The 22595-nt window shown below is 43.4% G+C and overlaps 7 non-coding genes across 7 annotated transcripts; 5 read left to right on the top strand and 2 right to left on the bottom strand.

Moving 5' to 3' along the window:
• The first annotated feature begins 827 nt into the window (after positions 1 to 827).
• On the top strand, positions 828 to 900 carry trnav-aac (transfer RNA valine (anticodon AAC)). Its single transcript has one exon. It is a non-coding gene; the product is annotated as a tRNA-Val (tRNA).
• Positions 901 to 1474: 574 nt separating this feature from the next.
• On the bottom strand, positions 1475 to 1546 carry trnah-gug (transfer RNA histidin (anticodon GUG)). The gene has a single exon. It is a non-coding gene; the product is annotated as a tRNA-His (tRNA).
• A 6484-nt stretch (positions 1547 to 8030) lies between these two features.
• Positions 8031 to 8190, top strand: LOC148642608 (U1 spliceosomal RNA). Its single transcript, XR_015929147.1, has one exon. It is a non-coding gene; the product is annotated as a U1 spliceosomal RNA (small nuclear RNA).
• A 635-nt stretch (positions 8191 to 8825) lies between these two features.
• On the bottom strand, positions 8826 to 8944 carry LOC148642607 (5S ribosomal RNA). The gene has a single exon (XR_015929172.1). It is a non-coding gene; the product is annotated as a 5S ribosomal RNA (ribosomal RNA).
• Positions 8945 to 10235: 1291 nt separating this feature from the next.
• On the top strand, positions 10236 to 10377 carry LOC148642606 (U4 spliceosomal RNA). The gene has a single exon (XR_015929418.1). It is a non-coding gene; the product is annotated as a U4 spliceosomal RNA (small nuclear RNA).
• Positions 10378 to 15980: 5603 nt separating this feature from the next.
• On the top strand, positions 15981 to 16097 carry LOC148642605 (U5 spliceosomal RNA). The gene has a single exon (XR_015929365.1). It is a non-coding gene; the product is annotated as a U5 spliceosomal RNA (small nuclear RNA).
• Positions 16098 to 16487: 390 nt separating this feature from the next.
• LOC148642604 (U5 spliceosomal RNA) lies at positions 16488 to 16605 on the top strand. Its single transcript, XR_015929312.1, has one exon. It is a non-coding gene; the product is annotated as a U5 spliceosomal RNA (small nuclear RNA).
• The last annotated feature ends 5990 nt before the right edge of the window (positions 16606 to 22595 follow it).

Genomic DNA, 22595 nt, shown 5'->3' with positions numbered 1-22595 from the left:
CTAAGGGCAACTCAACATTCACTCCTACCCCGAGTGCAGAAAAGACAGCGTCTGCAGCAACAGCAGCTCAGGTCTCTGCACAGGAGCTAAGCTGCCCCCATCTCCTCTGCTCTGCGGCTCCTACGGAGTGGAGTCCTGCCTGGAGCCGTGTTTGCAGGCGGCGGCTCCCCGCACCCTGTCTGTGCGTTGTGTCCAAGAGCTCCTGGGAGGAAGAGAGTGCCCTCCGACTCGGGGGCTTTTCCACGGTCTGTTTGAGGAGGGGCGGGTGTGTCCAGCAGCTTATCGAGCGGAAGCCTGGGGCGGCGGAGAGCTGTGATCGTGCAGACCTTGAGGTGTCACCTCTTTGTCTGCTTTCCCGCCCTCCCTCCGCCCAAGCTCTGCTCCAAAGTAGCCCGGCAACCCCTCACACCTGCACGTGTCACAACCTAAGGTGTGGTCATGAGACACCCATGGGGTGTTGTTCTGTTCTTGCTAATTGTTTCCTGCCCGTCGCAGGCAGGAGTCCATGCGAGGAAGATGCGCTGGACAGAGCTCAGAGGGCACACCTGGGTGGCTTTCCTTCTGAGTGACGTTCCTGCAACACTCTCCCGCTACTCTTGGTGCGCTCATGCCGCAACACAGGAAGGCTGGAGCAGGTGGCTGTGGGCTCTGTGCACCGCCGAAATAGCTCAGCTGGGAGAGCGTTAGACTGAAGATCTAAAGATCCCGGGTTTCGGTGTTTTGTTTCATCGCGCCCTTTGTTCCTCACTCCAGCGCCCCCTGCCTAAAGTGACGCGTCCCTTTCTCAGCCCGAAACGCAAGCGAGACACCAGCAGCATTCCCTGCAGGTTTCCGTGGTGTAGCGGCTATCACGTTCGCCTAACACGCGAAAGGTCCCCGGTTCGAGACCGGGCGGAAACAGCCTCATTTTGCACGCTCCTGTACTTCACAGAGGTATTGAGCGACCGGTCATTTGTTCCCAATGTATTTCCGGTGCCTTCATGCACTCTTGTACCAAACGCACGTTCCTTCTGTATGCGGAGCCGATCATTTGCAATTGGGCTGTGCCGACAGATCAGGACGAGCTCTGTCGGCTCAAAAGCAGCGCAGGACCTGCAAGAACAACAGAAAGATTAGCATCCAGCGGGGGCTTCTTAGTGAGCCCAAGATCTCATCAAGAATCGGCTCCAGCAACAGGGCTGGGCATATTGTTCCATTCTCCGACCACTCTCGGTGTAAACAAGTCCCTCCTGGTCTCTGCTTGAATTGCACTTTCCTGCGTTTGCTTTGGTGTAACTGGCTTCCCCTGCATGGGCGAATGTGAAGAAGATCCTTAGTAAGTCATTGAAGAAACCCGAGAAGAGGTCGGAGTGGTCTCTGTCGTTCATCAACGATCCAGTCAGGCAGTACTCCTCTGTAAAGCGCCGTTCGTTCACATCAATTGGCTTTTTTTTGCTTTCATTCGTGCAAGTAGTCAAAGCAGACGCCCCTACTCTGCCGTGACCCGGATTCGAACCGGGGTTGTTGCGGCCACAACGCAAAGTACTGACCACTATACGATCACGGCGAGTTACCGATACACACGTGGCAGGGCGGAAAAGGCTGTGCTCTCTTCGTGTGACATAATTCGGGAAAGTCCTGACGTTGCATTTCAACTGAGCCCCAGTATACATCGACCCTTCGACACTCTGAGTGACAACTCTCTTGCGTGTTTTCTCATATTTATGTAGTTTGCTTGCATGATGCCCGGAACAGCAGGGTTGTGCACTCCCATATGGTCTAGCGGTTAGGATTCCTGGTTTTCACCCAGCCGGCCCGGGTTCGACTCCCAGTATAGGAACGTGTCAATTTTGCCTCCTGCTTTCCAAAAGATCAGCACTGTGTACGAAGGAGCCGCATTAAAACTACTCAACGTGCAAAACGTGCGAGAAGAGGGGGCGCTTGTTTCCAGCCGAAACTTCTCGCGTGTGAGACGAGCTGACCATCGCTGCAGGAGGTGGGAGGGTCACTCTGGTAGACAGGGCTGACCTTCGGCAATAGGTTTTATACAAGATGATATTTGCACTTTCTGGAGAGGCGATTTTCTCCACTTCAGTAGCCTGATTTCGTCGATTGCGTGGAGAGGGCTGTAGAATGTGGCGCCGTCTTTCCTGCTCCGTCCATGACAGGCGTGCTGGTCTCTGGAGAGAGAGCACGGTCCATCAGCGCACCCCAATAAAGGCACTGGAAGCAGCTGAATCGCATTGGCGAAGCTCAGCGCTGGGCCGCTAGGCACATCTGACCACAGTTTCCGTAGTGTAGTGGTTATCACGTTCGCCTCACACGCGAAAGATCCCCGGATCGAAACCGGGCGGAAACAGACCAGACTTCTTCTGTCGCCACGCACAAAAGGGGATTGGGGATTCGCCTAGTGCTGTGATCGAACAGACCCACTCACCTCTTAGTGTGGCGGGATCTGCACAGTGCATGTCGCAGCGCATCCTGCTTTCACTTCAATGCGCGTCCTGATGTACCCCGGTCTCCCGCGTGACAGGTGGGGACAGGTGACAGGTCCACGTGACAGGTCCTATACTAACGAGGAAGACATCGCTCTCTCCGACCCCCGGCATCGTGTCCCGACCAACCGTGCTAGAAGCCGACTCGTGCTGTGATTCCTTTACGGAGCAGAAATGACAACCGAGGAGCCGAGAGATCATTTCAGCATTTCGCGTCTGAACGGAAAACACAAACGACCAACTCGGAATGACTTGCCTTTGACGCTTATATACCTCTTAGTGTGGCGGGATCTGCACAGTGCATGTCGCAGCGCTCCCTGCTTTCACTTCAATGTGCTTCCTGATGTCGAGTCGTGTGCCGTGCGGAGGCTCTGAAAGCGAGAGCAATGAAAAGGTGCACGACACTGTGAAATAAATATTAATAAACGCATATATAACGTCGAAAACACATCTAACACTAGGAGTATACAGCACTCTGCACAGTGTACAAAGTAAATTATTTTCGCAGTAATTAATTATATTTACTATATTTATTATACACGTGTAAATTAATTACTGCGAAAATAATTTACTTCGTACACTGTGCAGAGTGCCGTATACTCCTAGTGTTAGATGTGTTTTCGATGTTATATATGCATTTATTAATGTCGTCGATTTTACGGTTGCAATTCGACGTTGATTATACGTCGAGGCGACGTATATATACGTATAGCCGTATTTTCGCCGTGAATATACGTATATTCGACGAATCAATGCCCACAGCTTGACATACAAGGGTTTTGCTGAGGGGTCTTGCCACCTGCCTGAAAAAAAACAGTAAAATGTTTGAGTGCCTATAGAGTTTCTATTTCTATTTTCTTGAGAAAAGTTGATACCATTTCCTGGAAACCCCGTCCCCCATCAGTGCGCGGTGCCCGGGGAAAAATCTGTAGGGGGGCGTCTGAAATTCTGAGCGGGGGTGATATTTCGGTTGAAACGGAGCTGTACGGTGCAGCTACCCAAATGAAATCTCGCAGCTATGCCATTGATTAGTGCGTCATGATAGAAGATATCGACTAGCAATCTGGTATTTGCGATGAAGTTCAGTTTCACATTTTTCGTCACTCTCACTGGAGAGTATTGCCTGGAGCGAAAAGTACCATAAGCGTTCATTTTTGCAGCTACATGGACGTTCTGAATCGTTAAGAAAAAATGTTGTAAAACCAACAGAAAGCACAGACTGCTATAACTAGTCCTAGTTATATAACGATTTTAAGTATAATGATAAACTACTGCAAGGAATCGGTCCACCTGAGCAAACAGGATCGTAATGTTGACACTCAATAACGACACTGATATGTGCAGTTCCTGGACGGATAGCCCTCCTGCCCATCAAACAGACTGAGTGACTGTTCGTGTCATTTAGTGTTGTCTGACCATTGACAAAGTACAACTATTTTTTTAGGGCGCAAATTAAGTTAGGTAAATCTTTTTGCCCAAAACTGAAGGGGCAACATTCCCCCCTCCCCCCGTGATGCCAGGCCTGTCCCCATCCTATTCCATAATGTCATTATATATAATACCATACAACAGTGACCGATCCTTACTAACTACATGCGTTAAAATTGCACATCAGCTCATAGCAGGGGGCACATAGCCGCGACGTATTATCAATGTTATATTTCAACCATAATATCGACAACATTAATAAACGCATACGTTGAGAAAATATCGAACCCAGCATATTTTCTGGTTATATACCACAATGCATTGCTAGTATTCGTTGGTCACCATTTTGGGCACGTTTTTCAAACGTAGAAGTATATCCACAAATATCTCAGCAATCCTCTTTTGACGAGTAAGTATGAACAATAATAATACTATCTGAATACATACAGATCTTTCTTAATATTATTTTGATTAAAATAGTACGTGAATAAGCAAAAAATGGCACATAAAATAGTGTGAATGGGGAAGATGACACAAAATCGTTTTGCCGTTTCTCTATTCTTATTCTATGTTGTACTTTCAAACTTTGGGTACTCTTTAATTAGGACAGACTTTATTGCTCAACTGCTATGATGCAAGCCAAATTTTATACATTTATTTCAGTTTTGAGCTTAGTAAACCTTCATTTTTTAGATTATACTAAAGAAGATATTAATCATCATTTATTTGGGAAGTAATATTATATAATTTTCTCCTAGCTGCGGTGCTGAAGTCCCACCCTACATCAACAGAAAAAGAAATAAAGGAGCATGCAATGTGTTACTTGAAGAATGCATATGCAAGGCAGGGGGCCAGGAGATCTGGACACTGAAAATAATAGGTTTTTGGTTCTAACTGTTAGGACAATTAGACAGGGTTTGCAAATAGTGGAAAAAAATCATCTTAACTTCCATTGTAATATTTTTTTTTCTTGGAAATATAAAAGTTGTACATTTTAAAATGTATATTTGAATCAAAATGTGGTTTTGAGTTAGTGTGTTAATGTAATTAGTTTTGTGTTTGTCATTACTATACTGTATATTGCCATGTTACCAGAATTTGTAGCTGAAGTTTAAGACTAGTTGTGTTTTTTATGATTATGTTGATTGTTGATTGATTGTATACAATGTATAATTTGAAATACATATGTTTCAGGTGTGAATGTGTATTTTCAGAATACATTTCTAAATCTAATCATTGGCTTGGTTTACTTGTTTCTACACCTATAAAATCTATCTTTGATGTATAATAGACCTCTACCCATATACGTATAATAGACCTCTAAAGTTATCCGTATAATAGACCTCTAACCATATACGTATAACAGACCTCTAACCATATACGTATAATAGACCTCTAAAGTTATACGTATAATAGACCTCTAACCATATACGTATAATAGTCCTCTAAAGTTATCCGTATAATAGACCTCTAAAGTTATCCGGAACTCCAACCATATATGTATAATGAACGTCTAAACATAGACGTATAATTGACGTATAACTTTAGACGTATATTAGAATTTCATTCTAGACGAATTGTAGACCACATTTAGACGTATAAGGTATGCGTTTAATAGACGTATATTATACGTCTTTTGCCCACTGGGTGGGCTCCAGATGCACATGGAAGCAATCAAGTGTTTCATCCGAGCTGTTTCAAAGACTGCCCAAGAGCTTTCCTTTCACAGAGGCGCAACGATTAATGATGGGGGTGCACCCTTCAATGCGCCTTACGACTCTAGGGAGTGATTGAGACGATTCGTAGTGTGTGCTCATTTCTCTCTATTCCCCGTGTTGCAGTGGTAGGATGACGTAAATTACTGCTTCGACACGTAACGCCATTATAATCACGTGCAGGAGCTGAGGGCTTTAGTTTTGTTTCGTTTTCCATGGCGTTCGTAAGCGCGCAAATCAAAGGCAAGTCCTGCGTCTAACACGAACGTAAATGCTTTTGAAAGTGCAGTGTGGTGCAGCTTGTAAAATCCTTGTCCACATTTGTGGTTTGTTGATGTTTGTTCTGTCTGCCAAAGTTGCATTTTGACATCCGGACGGGGGGACTTTATCATTTGAACGTGAAGCCAGCCTTAAACCCTCTGAGGTGCGTCTGTCTGCCGGCACGTATCTTGTGAAAGGTATTTTTTTTTAACGGAGAGCAACTTTAAAAAGGTATCCGCAGCCACCTCGCAGTCCGTGTTTGATTATAGGAGGAATGCGGCGGCGGCGGGCTCGCTTTTGTCGTGGTCGAGTGGTTAAGGCGATGGGCTCGAAATGCGTTGGGGACTCCCCGCGCAGGTTCGAAACCTGCCGACTCCGGCGTCTGCCGCATGTCGCCTTGTGCCTGCGCGGCAGAGGCGAAGAGCCGCTTCTCCTTTCCTGGTACTATAACAACGCGAAATCGCTTGGACCTGCTGCCATGGACATCAATTCTTCAGATAACCACACACTTTGCCTTCGCACCTCTGGTGCTCTGCTTATGCCTTTGAAAACCTAATGAATAAAGCTGAAAGAACCGACACGATATGTAGGTGCTGGTAAAGCACGCAGTAAAGAACTGTTAACAGCAAGGGTTTCAGTGGGTTAACTGAGGAGAAGGCGTGATCGCTAATTGTTGACTTTTTATTTGGTGTTAGAAACACTCTTACTGTGCATGACGTGCAACAAATGTAGCCACAGAAATTGCATCACGCTTTCATGTACGCTATTGCAGACACCAACGTTGCCTAGATAGAAAACCGAAATAGCCGTGGGTTTGCTTGCTGGTCTGAAGGATCTCTCTTCGAATCTCTATCATTTGTCAATGGAAGTAAAAGGCGCTGCAATCTCATACGTTCAGAATCAAACCCGCAGCTGTTGTTCGACTTTATTTCTTGACTAATTACAACTGAGTGTCGCATGAGCAGTTACATAAACTTGTCTGGTATATTTGAACACAAATGCCGTTCTTCAATTAAAACTAACAGTACATTGTCAGGGACATTCAGTTCTATACTTATTTCAGAAGGGAAATAATGTACAGGCCGCTACCCTCAGGGGGGAAGTCTGTCCCAGATATTGCTACGAAGCTGCTGTGCATTTTCCTGGCCTCTGTGCTGAGAGGCTTTGCAACAGTACCTGCAGCGCGTACCTGGACTTATTTTTCCAGGCTCTGGGTAGGTAGGGAGGTGTTCAGAGTGTGGGGTGTCAGACCCAAGCTGGACGTCCCACTCTCTGACACATGCCCTGCAATTTATGGGACAGTTTAAAGTTTTCTAAGATCTCACCCAATTGGCCATATTCCCCTCCGAGATGTCAGCGTCCAAAAACTGGAAGATTTCGTTGCACCCAAGAATAATAGGCAGACCCCTGTGGGCATTTTAACATCAGCCCAAACAAGGAAGGTGTGGAAACACACATCCTCTAAGTTTCTGTGCAACATTCACAGAGATTTAGCCTGGAGTGTCGTCCACCAGTGCTTACCGGTACGAACTTTCTTGTACCGTAGGGGCCTCACCCCCAGCCCTCGCTGCGTTAGGGTGGGCTGCGGCGAGGAGGAGACTGTGACCCATCTCCTGTGGTCCTGTTTTTTTGCTAAGGCCTTCTGGGCTCAGTTTGAAGATTGGTTGCTGGCTCTCTCGCCCCAATTTACCCTGACCGCTGCTTTCGTCATATACGGCATCTCTCCTGTCAAACTTCCTCCTGACGTGTTTGACAGGATCTGGGCCGTGGTGAACAGTGGGAAAGACGCCCTGTGGAGAGAGAGGAACATGGGGCTGTTCAAAGGCATCGAGATCCCAGTCAAGGCAGCAGGTAGCCTGGCCCTGTTCATCACCCAAGAGAACTATTACCTCAGAGATCTGTGGAGAGAAGGGAGGGAGGAAGCAGAAAATCTGTGGGAAATAGAGAGCATAGGTCAATATCTCAAGAGACTGTGAAAAACATTATCATGTTTAAGTAAAGAATGTGATTTGCACCAGAAAAAAAGAAATTGTTACTATGTAACTGTTACCGTGTCAAAATGTAATGAGTTGTGATCATATATACTGTTTTAAGTATGTATATTAATGTAAATCTTTCTGATTTGTGATGTCCTGTATTTTAATGTGAAAAGAAAATAAAGTTCTTAAAAATCGAAAAATCGAAATCGGTTCACCCAGGGCGAGCCTTGGCCATTGCACTCCGGCTGTGCTGACCCCTGCGAATTCCCCAAATGGGGGAATCTCGACTGCATAATTTCTGGTAGTGGGGGACTGCGTTCGCGCTCTCCCCTGATGTGCTTGGTCCAAAATCAGATACGGGAGGGTTAGGACACCACGAGCTGCGTGGCTGCGGAAGGATCCCGGTTCGACAGGAGTGGACGCCGCTGCTGGTTCTCGCTGGCTTTTAGTTAGGGGTCCGGAGAAGCATCTCAAGCTAGTTCCACTACTCCTTCCGGACGTTCATTCATTTTCAAAGTCAGTCGTTTTGCTGTAGTCTGCGTTCTTTAGGCTGATTATCGAGGTTAGCCTTTATTTGGTCATGGGGGGCCTCGGTACTGTATGCTGAGTCTAAAGACAGTTTCACCCGTTTTCTGATTGCTCGGTTCTGTACCAGTGCAGACATGTCAAACAGTGAATGGCTGTACCTCTATTGTATCCGTGCTCAATGAATGAAATCGGTAACAAATTAATATATGTCTAGTTATACGAAAAACGAGTGGTTTATCGACTCATCTTCATTTGCAGATTTAGAGGCAGCTTCGATATTCGTTTTACAGACGGGGTTTTTTTTTGGAATATGGGTCACACACATGCCACAGCAACAAAACATCTCTAGAGATGAGGCTATAGATCACCTTTCCATCCTGCAGGTTTTCCTCCCAAAGCCTACGGCACCAACGGCGACCCCTGCTGGCCGGGAGAGCAAAAGCTTACAGCACCTGGTATTCCCAGGCAGTCTCCCATCCAAGTACTAACCAGGCCCGACGCTGCTTAGCTTCCGAGATCAGACGAGATCGGGCGTGTTCAGGGTGGTGTGGCCGTAAGCGAAAGCCCTGGCGCCTGACTCGCTACTTGAAGCTGTGTGTGGCGGGGGTTCCGTGCCCCCCGAGCGGGACTGAAGGATCGTTCGTGTGCAACTCTTTGGAAAGGAGCTGCTTTCCAAATCGCATTGCGTGCCTGGATGTTGGCGAATGCGCTCCCTTGTGTTGGCTCGTCCCGCACTGGAGGAGGACAAACAATCTGCACGGAGGAGCACCAGGCAAGTCTTCAGTGCACAGCACTCTGGAAACATTTCGGGGCTGTCGCGTGTTTATTTCAGCACGTAAAGCGCACCGGTCCAACACGTCGGCCGGGCGCGCGGCGCCTCCGCCCTCTTGCTGCCCCTGCAGCTGCTTCACTTTTCCCTTTAGTTGCCATCGATTTTTTTGTAGTGCTATACATATACGATTGAGGTATCTTAGAGTTCTCCTTCGAAGACCCAGCACTCTCTTTTCTTTTCCCAGTGTTACTCATATCGGACTTTTTAGACCTAAAAAAAATCGTTTTTTTTTCTTTCAATTATAACTGAAGTTTAAACAACTAGTGTTAAGTCCTTATTTTTCTGTAGTCAAAAAAAGCAAAAATTAACATTCAGGTCATGAAAAACTCAAAAAAACTCCCCAACCACTAAACTTTACCTCCCACCTGAGCGCCATCTTGAACGCCCCTACCACCAGAGAATGCTCACGATTTCGGAAGCTGTCTCCGGGACGTGCTGATTCCACACATCCTGAATAAATCATGATATTGTTAGTTGCTGTAGCTAGACGTTCAAATGAGTTTCATGGCCAGATGGACTGTTTCCTCCAGCGGTATAGTATTGCAGTGAGACAGCACGATGCCTGCAAGACTATGTCACGCTAAACGCCACAGATTGTGTTTGTCCGTTCGTGTCAGTCGTCCTGCAGCCACGGGAAGTGGGACACAAACATGCTGCAATGCTTTCAAGACGTTAGGATTTGTTTGTGTAATATCCAAGAAGAGTACTTGTGGCTTGAATGTGAACTGTACGTGCCCGCCCCCTTTCCTCTGTAGTGCATGAGTTCCTCCCGGCATGCCCTTCGTCATTGTTCTGTCATCTTGTATTTAAAGGGTTGTATTTCTGCTGCTGAAAATAAGCAACGGTTTTCTCACAACGCCCTTTGTTCCCAACGGAGCCCTTGTCTGTCATGAAATTCTTCAAAACCTCAAGCTAGAAGAAGAAGAAGACGACAAATATGAAGCGTTAGAGCAACGACATGCCATGAGACGATCGATAACGATTTCCATAGGATCCCCGCGGTTGCCTGGCAACCGTCAGCTTTGCGCAGTGGCAGTATCGTAGCCTGTGAGGTTTAGCCGAGGCGCGATTATTGCTAGTTGAAAACTTTTCCCAATACCCCGCTTCCGCCGGTTTGCAATACAATCGGCGAAAGCAATTTTTGACAGTCTTGTCAGAGACTGAGCAAGGTGTTTAAAGACAGATTTGGTCACGGTGATATCATGGTAGAAAGAAACGAGCTTGTTACTTGTCAACAGGAACGCTCTTTAGCTCTTTCAGCTTTATGCAGAGAACAGCGTCTGTCGAGATTACTTTTGTGTCAGCGCGAAACGCCGTGTGCTGTCAGTATGATTTCATATTGCTCATAGCGGCGCCTGGCTTTTCTCTGTCAAACGTTAGGTTGCGCTTCTTCATGCTGCATCGTCGGCATGAGTGGAGCATTTTAAACGTCTGTACTTACTGCGCCCCATAAGAAATCGTTTGTCCCCATTCAAAAGAGATTGTGCGATGTCCTGCAGCGTTCGCAAAGCAAACCTTTGACAGTTTGAAAAGAGGAATTTATTCTGCTTCCTGTGCGTGCAGTAGTTACAAAGTTGAACGTCTTTACACGATCTGCTGCAGTTTTCAGTGGGTGGGCTTTGTCAAATGGCTTGGAAAAACGCACTGTGTTTCGGCTCGGGAAACATCATGAGCAGTGTCCTGCATGTTTTCTGTGTATAGCTGTCTTTTAACGCATACAGAATTCATTCGAAATCATTGATTTCTCCAATTAACAAGGGTCCCTTTTTGAACCTGCCAGAAGCATTCTTTCAATGTAACAGATTTACTCCGGGGAAGGGCAGCATGACATTGAGAGTAGCTCAAGCTTTCAGCACCTTTATCTGACTGCATGTATGCAGACACTTCTCAGAATCCCCTGTAAGATTCTCCTTCAATTCCGTTTTGCAGTGCTTTAGCTCTTTCAAAAGGCTTCGCTTTGCTAGTCACAATCCAAGGCTCATGACAGCATTTGAAGACATTCGCAACTGCGTTGGCCGGGAATCGAACCTGGGTTAACTGCTTTGAAGGCAGCTATGCGCAACACTGGCTCGCTCCAGAATAAATCTCGCGTCGAGGGCATATTTTTTTCCATTTTACCGTGAGTCGGGCTCAGCTGCACAGAGGAGAGAGCAGAGCAATGAGGTCACGGGGACAGGGGAGTCACACGCTGGCGGTTTGAATACGCGGAAGATCACTGAGGGATCCACAGTATATGGACCCTCCGTGCGCCATCAGTCCGCACTCCGGACTCTGAATCCTGCCATCCGAGTTAAGATCTCGGCGGAACCTGAGGCGCAGTTCCTTCTTAAAACGTAATCTGGTGAGCATTTCTAGAATCGTACTTGTATAGATGCAGCCTTTAATGTGTTGCTAGGTTAAAATTGATGACTTCTTGTATTTCGGTAGGCAACTGCCCTCTTGATTTCGGATTTAATTTCTTTATTACAGGGGCGCTTTTATGAAGACAGAGTCATGTTCAGGTACTTTGCTTGATGGAGGAAGCTCATTTCGGACTCTGTGATCTGCTCACCTGGAAAGGTCTGCTATACTACTACAAGAGAGAAGTAGAGTCTGGAAGAAGGGACAATTTTATGATGCTTTGGAAGATAATGTTTTTTTTTTCTTATACTGAAAATGAAAGGTAGTTGTTTCTATATGGACTCAGTCTTTGGAATTTGTATATTTATATATTTCAGTGAACCCTCAGCCATTCCTTCTGTATTGTAATTCAATTTCTCTTTTAAAATTCCTTCCCCACTTCTAGGACCTGCAGTTGCTGAACTCCACAATGGCTTCTATTGGAAAGTCTGTGACTGAGACCAAGTAAGAGTTCACTTTTTTATGAAACCATTATTTATTTAGGAGCAATGAGCAATTCTTATATAACTGCAATAAAATCATTATGCTCAAACTATGAGAGAGAAAATTAAGGATAATTTAAGAAATCAGTCTTAGCTTGTTTCTATACACAGATGGTATTATTTATTTTCAAAGGAAACCCGCGCGGATTCCCCTGGTGTGCAAGATGTACCTGAATACTCTTGATCAGCTTCCTGCTCACTTGAAGAGGGCGTGTATGAAGTACGCCACGGCAGAAAAGATCAGGATGGCCTCTCAACAGGCGAGGGAGGACATGATGAATCACCTGAAGAACGGGGTCATCGTGGATTACCACAGAATAGAGATCGTGTCTGGTGAGGCAAACAGGATAGTGGTTGTAAGACTGCTAGAGTCCTTGGGCCTTTTTGTACATGGGAAGCCTGAAGACACATTGGCAAGGTGAGATATTTTTAATCTGTAAGGCTTCTGTACTTTCTTTTTGAAATCATTGTTACAACATATTATGTAAAAGCATGTTGAAAAGAATCTACCTGCATTCCAGCGGCCCTGAGCAAGAGGCCGCAGTCCAGGAGGAAGAGATGCCAGAGGCTGCTCTAGAAACTGAAACAGAAGCGGATAAGGAAGGGGAAGATGTGAGCTCTGAAGAACTCTATCAGCAGTAAGACTTTTTATTTTTCAGATGTATCTATTTTTTACTAAAATTCTAATTTGTCTTATAGGTATAAAATGTTTAAACCGGTGTTTTATATCCTTACAGGCCCTGAGTAGTTAAAAAGTATCAGCAGGCCGGAAGAGAGTGGCCCAAGCTGGACTCTATAGAAAGCACTCCCTGGATGCTCCTCTCCTGATTGGATTCAAACAGTACCTTACCAAGGATCTGGGAGTGGCAAATTATTCTCAGGAGGTATTTATTTTTTAAAGGCATTTAAAATTAAGCAATGGTATCGTCATTGTAAATGTTTTTATTTCTTAGCTTAAAATTCACCCATGTGAAATGATGTCAGCCATAAACATCATGACTTTTGTCTGTCAAAATATATTATATAATATATTTCCTACCTGAATCTATTCTACTTAAATTATTACATTATACACAATTTGAGTTCTTTTTAAAAAGTAAAAGGTAATGAAAGGAATGCATTTTCATAAGAAAGATAATACCGATATGCATGTGATAATCTTCCTTATATCATGTAGTGCATCATTTGGACACTTTGTGGGCTTCAAATACAAAGAAAATCATGTTCTATGGTACAAGATAAATACAAAACTTAAGCTTCTTTATAAAGCATAAGCAATCATTTATTACATCGCTTCTTGAATTAAATCTTTTGACAAGAGGTAAGACTTCTGTTACATTTAAACCCATGTTTAGCTGTGTTTTTTAGATTTAACTGAACCAATTTCTGTGTGTGATAATGTCCTTGAATTCTGACAACATCACACTAAATTACATGATATAAAACAGCTAATGTTTCTAGAGATAAAGTTTCTGAGATGCTTCTAATTACTTTTTATTACCAGGGACAGTTTAATTCACCTTGTACAGTACTGTAAGACCAAGATACTTTTTTTAAAAGTTATTTAACATTTTATAGAACTTTGTCTACTATGGCAACATGATGTGCTTGGTGAAACTTGGAAAAATACTGCTTGGCCACTTATCTTAAGATAAAGATAGGATAAAGGTTTATCTTTTGCACCTACCTGACCCCCAGGGAAGGCCAATGCTTTCTAAGTTGATGGTTCCCTACAGTAGACTGTACTTTAATTTCAAAGGTAATGTATATTGACCCAAATCAGTTTTGGAATCCAATCTACTGACGAGATGGAGCACATCCTTTTTTCAGGATTTTAGCATCATACGTTTGGTATATTTAGTCCCTAATGCTGAAAGAAATGATCATAGAACATTTGGACACTTTGTGGGCTTGAAATACAAAGCAAATCATGTTCTATGGTACAAGATAAATACAAAACTTAAGCTTTTATTTTAATTAGATTTGTTTATAAAGCATAAGCAATCATTTATTACATTAATATATGTGAAAATAACATTTTAGCATCATACGTTTAGTATATTTAGTCCCTAATGCTGAAAGAAATGATCATAGAACATGACTTCTAACCTTACCTGCGGTGTTTTTAATCCCTATTGCTCAATGCACGGTGAAAGCATTCCATACATGTGTCTGACAATGAGGAATGGGCCCCTGAGACAGTCATTTGCCTGTTTCACAAATGATCGTATTTTACTAGAGATTCTGTTTGGGATTCAGATGTGCATTCGGACAGCAATCCCTTTCAAGAAATGATACGTTCTGGATGAGGTCAAAGGTGCTGGAACACTGTATCTAGGATGTGTTTGCAGAGACTGTGTGTCTCCTGCTTCAACGCAGTGATAAACAGATGTGCTCCTTTAATTTATTGGTACATGCCCAGGGCAGTAAGCAGTCTGAGGATTTATTTCCAGATGGCATAGAGCAGTGAAGCAGTGAAGTAGTGCAAAACACTGGATCATTATATTATTAGAATCTATTCTACTTAAATTATTACATTATACTCAATTTGAGTTCATTTTAAAAAGTAAAAGGTAATGAAAGGAATGCATTTTCATAAGAAAGATAATACCGATATGCATGTGATAATCTTCCTTATATCATGTAGTGCGTCATTTGGACACTTTGTGGGCTTGAAATACAAAGAAAATCATGTTCTATGGTACAAGATAAATACAAAACGTAAGCTTTTATTTTAATTAGATTTGTTTATAAAGCATAAGCAATCATTTATTACATTAATATATGTGAAAATAACATTTTAGCATCATATTATACATACAGGTCTCTAGCTTCAACACAGTGATATATATATATATGCTCAGTGATTTATTTGTACATGCCCAGGGCAATAATCAGAATGAGGATTTATTTCCAGACGGGCTACAGGTAGTGTTGTGAAATACTTCAACACACTGGATCACAGATTTAGACCCCCTGCACTCTTACTCCTAGACCAAAGAAATGAAGATATGTAGCAATCACATTGTAACAGGGGTGACAGTGACTTAATGCTTATACTAGTGGACTTCTGGTACCTTTAGGGTACGGTGTTCCCTGAAGGGCTCTCAAACCCCGCATTTCAGATGCCTAGCTGATGTGTTGCACCTCAGAATCACTTTTAAACCTTACCTCTGGTATCTTTAATCCCTATTGCTCAACGCGAAAACCTTACCTGTGGTCTCTTTAATCCCTATTGCTCAATGCATGGTGAAAGTATTGCATGAATGTGTCGGAAAATGAGCAATGGGCACCTGAGAGACTCATTTGCCTGTTTCACAAATGATCATATTTGACTAGAGATTCTGTTTGGGATTCAGTTGTGCATTCTGACAGCAATCCCTTTCAAAAAAGGATACATCCTGGATGAGGTCAAAGGTGCAGGAACACTGTATTTAGGATGTGTTTGCAGTTATTCTGTGTCTCTAGCTTCAACACAGTAATATATATATATATATGCTCACTGATTTTATGGTACATGCCCAGGGCAATAATCATTATGAGGATTTATTTCCAGATGTGCTAGGGGTAGTGTTGTGAAATACTTCAACACACTGGATCGCAGGTTTAAACTCCCTGCACTCTTACTCCTTAAAAACCAACAAATGCAGATATGTAGCAATCATATTGTAGCAGAGTGCGTCGTTTCCGGCACAGTATGGCCGGGTGTTTTCCGAGTTATCGCACGGATTGGGCACGCCCGCAAGCCGAGAGCCGCAGGCGATGAGCCCGGAGCTGAACGGGCCCCACTGGCTCGTTTGTAAGGCCAGGTGCATTGCCAACCAAGACCGGCAGGGCAGAGGCCTTGAAGCCGGCCTGGGCTCCTGAAGCTGTGCAGTCACGCACTCTGGTTTCTCTTCATTTCGTACAAATCTTTCGCCTTTTACTAAAGATATCCGCAGAGAGGAGCATGAATGAGTTCCATGCAATTTTTGTGCTTCCCTGCCTTTGGGTGGGGTGCAGCTGGGCTGGTCAAAGAGAGAAAACAAAACCACTCACAATCGCTCTTATTATGGCGATTGTGGTCGTCTGCTCTGTGAGTCCTCGGTCTCCGCCCGTCTGATTGGCGCTCTCTTCTTTGGGGGGCGGGAAGTGTCCGGCCGCAGGGGATCTTGGGACCTCGCTTTGCATAGCGGCTTCCCAGAGTGCGTCGTTTCCGGCACAGTGTGCCGGGTGTTTTCCGAGTTATCGCACGGATTGGGCACGCCCGCAAGCCGAGAGCCGCAGGCGATGAGCCCGGAGCTGAACGGACCCCACTGGCTCGTTTGTAAGGCCAGGTGCATTGCCAACCACGACCGGCAGATCAGAGGCCTTGAAGGCGGCCTGGGCTCCTGCAGCTGTGCAGTCACGCACTCTGGTTTCTCTTCATTTCGTGCAAGTCTTTCGCCTTTTACTAAAGATTTCCGTGGAGGGGAGCATGAATGAGTTCCATGCAATTTTTGTGCTTCCCTGCTTTCGGGTGGGGGGTGCAGCTGGGCTGGTCAAAGAGAGAAAACAAAACCGCTCACAATCGCTCTTGTTATGGCGATTGTGGTTGTCTGCTCTGCGAGTCCTTGGTCTCCGCCTGTCTGATTGGCGCTCTTTTCTTTGGGGGGCGGGAAGTGTCTGCCCCCACTGCCCCTTTCAAGTTTGCTAAAGACCACGTGGATGTTCCACAGCAACTCCTGGAACAATGTTCTGTGGACAGACGTGACAAAAGCTGAACTTGTTGGTAAATGTGCACAGCGTTGTGTTTGGAGATAACAAAACACTGCATACCAACTCCAAAATGTCATCCCACCTGGGAAGCATGGCGGAGGCTGTACGGCTTGCAATCATCTAGGATCACCCAGGATCTCCTGTTTATTAGTACGCTGGGCAAACGTCCCGAGATCGAATTCTTCCGCGACGGGGGTACCTTTAAAGCGGAGACGACGGCACCGAAAATTTTTGGCGCGCCCTCTCTTTAAAGCCCTGGCCAAATACGAAGACAGTACGTACAGTTATAATTCAAACGGAATTAAAAACTACACATCCCAGTTACCATGGTGGTGCTTGTGATCATTGCGTTTAACAAATGAAACGGGGCGAAAAATCATTCACATGACTTTGGGGCTGAGTTTCGAAAGCTTAACCTATCAGCAACAAAGCGAAAACTACACGATAGGCTACCTCAAACTGTCAGTTACACGACTGTGTATGTCGCTTAAGCCACTCCTATTTGGCATTTTAGTTATGGAGGCGGGAAGACGCCCCCCCCCCTCCCCTCTGGGTGCCTGACTTGACGCCATCTTTAACCGTTCCGGTGCCGAGCCGCAGCGAATCAGAGACACACTGCGAAAGAAAAAAATGAATCCAGAGAAAACGCTTGTGTGCCCTGGTGGTAAGGGGAAGCAATACATCAGTAGCTACTTCGAGGAATTAGGGATAGATGTAGAATTAAAATCTGAACGAATAAAAAAACTAGATGTTAAAATCTTGACGAACAGAGCGATAATGGAGATCTACAAATTTTCCGGAGCCAAAAAAATCAAATAGGAAACAGATACTTTTTGATATTTTAAATCACAATTTCGACCTAGGTCTAAGAAATGAACAGGAAAAAGAATATTTTCAGCGAGTGATTAGTTTGTATGTACAGAGGATCATCAATAAGAAATCCCGCATAAGAAAAAGTGAAAGGGAAGATTTTGACAGCCAGATCTTTGCTCTGCCCCTAGTAAGAAAGGAGAGCAGTGAAATTTCAGCTGCAGAAGATGCACAGCAAACAGCTAGCACTAGTTCTGCTTGTGATGTAAGATCAGGAATGAGTGAATTAAGTGATGTAAAGTGCACTAATGAGGTAGTTAGTGAATTAGGAGCACAGTTTAAAAATGTGCATAGATTAATGGAAGAATGCAGGAAACTAGATGATGAAAGAGCTAGGTTAGACAAGAAAAAAAAAGAGAGAGGACTTATGCTTTATAAGGCTGAAAGTGAAATTAAAGCTCTCTCAAATAAATTAAGCAAGGCAAATGAAAAGTTAGGACATGGAAGTGTTAGGAATGTGAATAAAAGGCTTAGACGCAGGGATAGTAAAATTCGGACACTTGAGCAAAAAGTTGTGGAGTGTGAGCAGACAGTCATTTTGAATGAACAGGAGAAAAGTGAGTTAGAGAAGGAAAGGCACAGCTAGAGAAGAGTATTGATGAATTGCAAGAACAGTTGGAAAAGCTTAGATATACAAAAAAAAAGGAATCGCAGAAGGTTGCGTATTATAAAAGGAAATGTGACTCTGAAGCAGATTTGGCACATAGGGTGAGGGACCTGAATGAGGAGGTACAGTTCTGGCAGGGAGAATACGAAGGCTTGAAAACAGAGATAGACAGGATAGTGAGTCACAATATTAGCATGTATGAAAAAGGCAAGTATAGTGATGCTGTAAGAGAGGCTTATATGGATTTAGTAGCAAACATGGGCGTTAGTGCACGAAAGGCTTCTCAGATAGTCAGACTAGTTTTGGATAAATTGGTAGGTATTCAGGTAGATAGATTACCAGGGGAAAGTTTTTGTAAATATCTTGTGTTAGAAGCGAGGCAAGTTTCTTTGCAACATCTGAAAGAAAAACTGTTGCAAGAAAGTAATTTAACCCTTGCCACAGATGGGACCACTAAATATGGCCATAAATATGGAACTGCAGGGATTTCTTTCCAGGATGGTAGCAGAATGCATTTAGGACTCAGAGAGCAGGCATCGGGTTCAGCTCAGTGCATATTTGACACAGTTAGAGAGATGGTGAAAGATGTTGTTAACAGTGGAAGCAGGGATTCGGATGCAACACGTTCTGAGAAGGAAATTTTCTGCAAAATTACAAATCTAATTGGCGACAGGGCAAGTACAGAAAAAAAATTTAATGAAATTCTGGCTCAGTACAGAACTGATATCTTGCCTGAAATTGTAGATGGATTTGATGACCTCAGTGAGACAGACAAGGCTAGGATCGGAGTTATCAATGAGTTGTTCTGTGGATTACATTTAATTGATGGCTTGGCACATCAGGCAAATGTTACACTTTCTGTCTGGGAAAGAATGATTTTTGGTGGTGAAAAGGTGGGCAGTGTTAGTTTAGATTGGATGCATAGAACAGTAGGAGAGAGTGGTACAGTTAGATTGATTAGATCAGTGTGCAAAGCCATCCATGAAAGAGGGTGTGAGAAAAGTGGCAAATCTGTGCAGTTTAGATCTTTTTTGTTGAGTCAGGGCAAATCTGATCATGTCCCTCTGGTTCCCTTTAAAGGAAACCGAATTTATGCAATGTTCCACAATGCAGCTGGAGTTTATTTTTTGCATGCTGAATTGCTGGAATTCATGCATGATATACGTAATGAAAATAAACTAATAGAAGCAGTGTTTGAGGATTTGAGTGTAGGTCAGTTTATTGCAGGATGCAGAGCACTGGGAATTATTTGTAAATTAGTGACAGAGCCTTTGTGGAAAGCTCTGGGAAGAAAAGAGCATGTTTTAAAAATGAATGCAAGATACAGGGAGTTAGTGTGCAAACTGAAAGAATGGCAGGCTGATAGCAGTAAATTAGTCAGAGGTGAGGTACGCTTGTTCATCGACATAGAGGTACATTGTGGACCTGTTCTACAGAAGCTAACAGAACAGAGGAGCCCTGAATTTGAGGACATGACTAGACAGGCTGTTGAACTGATCCTTGCTAGTTTTGTAAAGGTGTGTTGTAGGATGGTAGCAGATCATTTAGAATATGGCAGGTATGATGAGGTTTCAGAGGAGATGTTTGAAAAGCTTGAATCAGCACCCAAGACGAATGTTAGCTGTGAGAGGGATTTTGGAATCTTTGATAATTTACTTAAAGTTAAGGCCAGAGCAACAGCATTAGCTGTCGAGGGGATGATTATGTTCAAGGAGAACAGGTCTTGGCAGTGGCTTGAAAAACTAGATTCTGAAAAGAAGGCAGAAGTTTTATCTCAAGCTAGAGAATCAGTTAAAGAGCAGAGGGCTGTGTTTTGTGAGAGGATGGCTAGGATAAGAGATGCCAGGTTGCAGACACTTAGAGAGAAGAAGGAAAAAAAGATAGAAAAGGAAACAAGAGATATAAGGACAAAGGAAGTACTAGCGGTAGAGATAGGAAAGTATGGGGGACTTTGGAACAGTGAGGAAGAAATAGACGAGCAACTGGGGAATTTAGATGAGGACAAGAAGCTTCCTGCAGTTACAACACAGTTGAAGTTTAGGAGATTTGTGATAGGAATGAAAAATGAAAAAGGGGTTTTCAATTTTTCAAAGGACGGGAAAAGGCTTAGTCTAGAACAGCTGATTGCTAACTTAAAAAGTGTTGTCTGCAGGCCAGAGGAAATCCCAGGTACATCTAGAGAAGAAAAAGATTATTGTTTGGCACCATCAGAACGTATTGTTGAAGAAAAGGCAGAGTTTTTAAAGGAGGCTGTTAAGCAGCATTTTAAGGCTAGAGATCTAGGTAGAAAAAAGGTTGGTATGGAAAGATTAAGAATTCCTATGTTAATTAAACCAGAACACTTGTTAGGAAAGAGAGTTAGACATGCTTTTGATGAGAAAGGTAGGAAGGTGTGGTACAAGGGCACAGTTGCTGAAATTAGACTAGATGGCCAGGAGTATATTTTTAAAATAAAATATGATGGATTTAGAAAAATGTGGTGGTTTGATTTGTGGAAAGATTATATGGATAGTTATTTAGAATTGCTTCCTGTTAGTGCAGAGGACTTCGTAGGCAAGAAAGTAGAGCACATGTTTGTGAGTAGTGAAGATGGGAGAGAATGTTGGTGGCCAGGCAGGGTAGTAAATGTAAATAGAACAGGTGACTTGTTTGTTGTGGATTATGTAGAGGAGGGTGACGATGAAGTTAGTGGCATAATTGAGTATCCATTGTTAGATGATTACATAAATAATGAGGTGAGGATTCTTGCTTAGGTTTCTTAAGTTCCAGGCTATTGCTAATGTTACACTGTGTGTCAGATGCAGATAATTTTGAGGAATACGAATAGGAACATCTTGTAGCCGATGCTGATGCGCCAGGGAGGCTGGTGAAAAGCTGATCCCTGGAGCCAGCATCTTAAGATATCTGTATTTGTAGATACCTAGGGAGTACATTAATTTGAAAACATGCAGATTATGGATGCTGATGCGCCAGGGAGGTCAAAAGGCTGATCCCTGGAGCCAGCAACATGAAATTAATCCTCTATACTGTACATGACTGCTGATGTAACTTCCCCGTGCCTTCTGATAGCTGGTTACTCGTTGGTTATAATTTTTAACATTTACATTGTTATTCATTGTTCATTGTTATTTATTGAATATGTTTGCTGTTCAGTTATAGTTTATATACTTTTAAGATTTATTTTTATGATGTAGCTTTGATAATAACTTTTCCCCATCAGGTCCAAAGAAAGTGTATGTCCTCGGTGACTCTATGTTGCGGGGCCTGGAAAAACAGATGCCAGCAGAGCAGGTGTGGCTGCACTCTGTCACAACACTGCAGCGCAGTGCCCACCAGCACCTGTACCACCTCCAGGCCCTGACAGAGGATATATTACTGATCGTTCACATAGGGACAAATAACATAGCTCAGGGTGACTCCCCCTATGACATCCTTAGAGCTATGAAAGAACTGATTGTGGCAGTAAGGAGAGCATCTCCTTGTAAGGTACATTTCGCCATTTGCTCAATTTTGCCACGGCTCTGTGATGACTCATTTACGGCTAGAGCTGTGAAAGAAGCTAACCGGGCTCTTTCACAGCTCCCTTCTCAGATGGACCATGTGCAGTTCCTCAGGAGCAACAGAGTGCTTCTGAAGAATAAGCAGCCCATTGCTCAGGCCTTTGCTGCTGATGGGCTTCATCTCAGTGCAGATGGGAAAAGGAGCATTTTTCAGTATATTTTAAATTTTATTTCTCATTATTTTAGAACTTTAGTTTGATTTATTTCACTAGTGCCAAATTTTATTTCATAATTAACTTTTTTGTTTACTTTCATTTGTTTATATTTTTATTTTGTCAAATCAAATGCACATTTGACCAAAGTCTTGTAAATGATTACGTTTTACAAGACATGGAAAAAAGTGCAACAATTCCAACACAGTTTTATTACTGCTATATTTGTCATTTATACCTTATATTATGTATGATAATTATTATATTTATAATTTATACTAACACTGTTTTGTATAGATGAAACCTTTCCAAAATGTATAAATCATTAAAGATTATTAAAAACGTATTATTTTCCACGTGTAATATAATTAGGAAGTACAATAAGATGCTAACGGTTATAAAGTGATACGTCTAATTTGTTGAAAAGCTGTTTGTTTAATGATAAGTAAAGGACTTAGAAGTAAAAGGAGATGCTTCATATTGCTTGATTGATTTTAAAAACTAAGTTATAAATGCAGACGCGATCGCTGCCATAAGCGCTCCAGGCAGTAGAACGTTCATTCTGTACTG

The sequence above is a fragment of the Lepisosteus platostomus genome, chromosome 22 (assembly GCF_059453375.1).
Source record: "Lepisosteus platostomus isolate fLepPlt1 chromosome 22, fLepPlt1.hap1, whole genome shotgun sequence".
In the NCBI taxonomy this organism is placed as follows: Eukaryota; Metazoa; Chordata; class Actinopteri; order Semionotiformes; family Lepisosteidae; genus Lepisosteus; species Lepisosteus platostomus.
Note: the sequence above shows the minus strand (reverse complement) of the source record. Positions and strands in the feature narration are given on the sequence as shown.